The following is a 2,684-nucleotide window of genomic DNA, read 5'->3' on the forward strand; positions in this document are numbered from 1 at the left end:
GCAAGATATGTTTGGAGAGTTTCTAAAACTTTTCCAATCAAATGAGGTTAATTGGTGTATAGTAAAGTGATTTTTGTATATTCCTGTAATTAATTTTGTTTATTGAACTCATTTGGATCATTAAGACTTTGATTTCCTTGTTTGAACAGAAGAGAACAGTCATTCAGTACTTTATTTAGTTAACATCTGTATGAATTGTGATCTCCTAAGTAGACATACATTATGTCTCACACACACATACTCAATACTATACATGAAACAAAGCAATATCTGTGTTTGTCATTCTTTACAGTTTTATTAGTTATCACACACACACACACAAAGAAGGAACACAGCATAAGCATATATTTAATTCAAATTTAATAACTTTGAAAATGTAAAGGCGCTAAAATTGTATATTAATTCAATATATTTTTTCACATACAGAGTTTGTCAGAGGAAAAAAACGATATGTAACATCTCAGAAAAAAAAGGAGAATAAAAGTAGAGGGAGAAAACAATAGACAAACAGTTAATTGCCCTCATATACAGATGAGACCACATAAACACGTGGGATATTCAGACATAATCCAGGTTGGTGTTTTTTTATGATGAGCATTATCATTACATTGAAAAGTTGAGATTCTATGATCATGTAAATCTAAAAGATCCAAACGCAAACACACATTAATTTTGTTCAGCTGGTTCATTCTTTTTCTAATCATTCTAAGCTCAACTTACACAATGAGAATATTGGTGTTTGTTTGTGGAATACTGGGTGGGTGTGAAAGCCCCTAGATTTACTTCTCAAACACACTGGTTCAGTTAAAGGCAGGTGTATAAGGAAGACTACAAGTGTGTGTGTGTGTCTGTGTGTGCGCAGAGAGAAAGTTGTCAGAGAGAGAGTGAGTGTGTGTGTTTTTGGACACATCAGTGGCCCTTATACATTTACTGTATAGATGCTTGCATCTGTTAGTACAGACATATCGCATTAGATGACTGAAACTAATAAGTGAAGGAGGGGGAAAAAAACAACAAACATTCATACAAATCACATAAAATTCTCTTCACAGTAAAGTATTACAGAGTTACACCTGACACACTGGTCTTATGTCGATTTTTGCATTATTAAAACAGCAATTTGTTAAAGATTTTAAAAATTGTACTGTAAATAGAATATCTAACTTTTTCCTGAACTCTAAGCATAAAACAAGTCTACTAACCTGTGCATGGTTAAACAATGTTAAATTCTAGAACCGTTAGCTCTGAATCTCCTACCTGACTGGCAGTTTGTAGTCAAATGACAGGATTTCAAAGTATACATGGTTCAAAATATGTGCTTCACAGGTGTTTAGAAGTTTTAAGGGATGGCAGTTTGATATAGGATTTCCATAGAAACCCAAATAGCATTTAAGGTTGTTTTGTATTTACGACCATACAGCATGCTAAAAAACATTCACCCATAAACTTAAAAGTTGTAAAATAATCCTAAAAAGCCTTCGACAAAATATATATTTTTTTAACCATCAAACAAAATATTACTTGTTCCTCCTTTACTTTTGTTTACTGTTATTACACTTCCAGAATACTAGTACACTATAAATGTGTCATATTACGATCAACATTCTAGGAATGGCATGTAAAAACTAGTTGTTAAGTGTAACAATCTCCTCTTCCCTAAAGTGTCCTGTCCATGAGATCAGGACTAATAACGCAGAGAAATGAAGGAGAGGGAGTATCTTCAGACTACTGGCTCCAGCATCATTCAAACAACTGGTGCAAGTTAAATGTGAGTACATCCAATGTCCTTAGGTAAACCTCACCTAGATGCAGACATATTCTCACAGGACATTAAGCAGGTGACACTAGTTTCTTGTGCAGGTTGTCAAACATGTTAAAGTCACCTGGATTAATGGACATGCTCTCATCCAGACAATTATTGAGCATTTTGTTTTAAATTGTGATTGATATTCTAACCTGAACAAATAGTCTTTAAGGAGCATGTTTCACTGGATTGTGTAACTTCACTCCATTTCAAGTTTTTGCTAATAGAAACTGTCAAACAAACGTTTCTTTCCTTTTTATAATGCAGAAATATAAAAACAAATTCACCTATTCTGTTGGTGCAATGATAAAATTCACTACAAAATTTACACAGCCTCTCTTCCAGTAAAGCTGTGATTAAAAAATGCTTTGACCTATTAATATGAATGACCATTCCAAGCACTGATTGGCTGACTGCATAGGAACTGATCAGCAGCAAGTCTGAGGTTTGATATCAAGGCATTTCCACAAAGCCCAAATTTAAGCTAACACTAGTAGTAAGCACTAAAGCAGTACTGTGACTATTTCACTAAACACTTTGCCATTTTCAAACCGCAAGTCTAGCCACACACTAAAGGCCTTTCCACACTGAGCCGCGAGGCGAATCGCCGACGAACGGTGCTTTTTAGACCGAACGAGAAACGATTGTTCGCCTTCTGCTAATTCACGCCTGCACGCTAGGTGGCGCCGACCAACAATGCATTTTTCCTCAGATATGTATCTCGTAAATAGATTTAACATCATCCGCTGCTCAATATACAGCATTAAATTAAGATAAACAAGGTTCTACACCAGAAACAAACCATCTATAATGCTTACAAGAATAGGCTACATCCTAAAATATAATTAGAAGTACAATTAGCATCAAGCTACACTTAAAA

The sequence above is a fragment of the Sinocyclocheilus rhinocerous genome, unplaced genomic scaffold (genome assembly GCF_001515625.1).
Source record: "Sinocyclocheilus rhinocerous isolate Xijiao unplaced genomic scaffold, SAMN03320098_v1.1 scaffold4869, whole genome shotgun sequence".
Lineage (NCBI taxonomy): Eukaryota > Metazoa > Chordata > Actinopteri > Cypriniformes > Cyprinidae > Sinocyclocheilus > Sinocyclocheilus rhinocerous.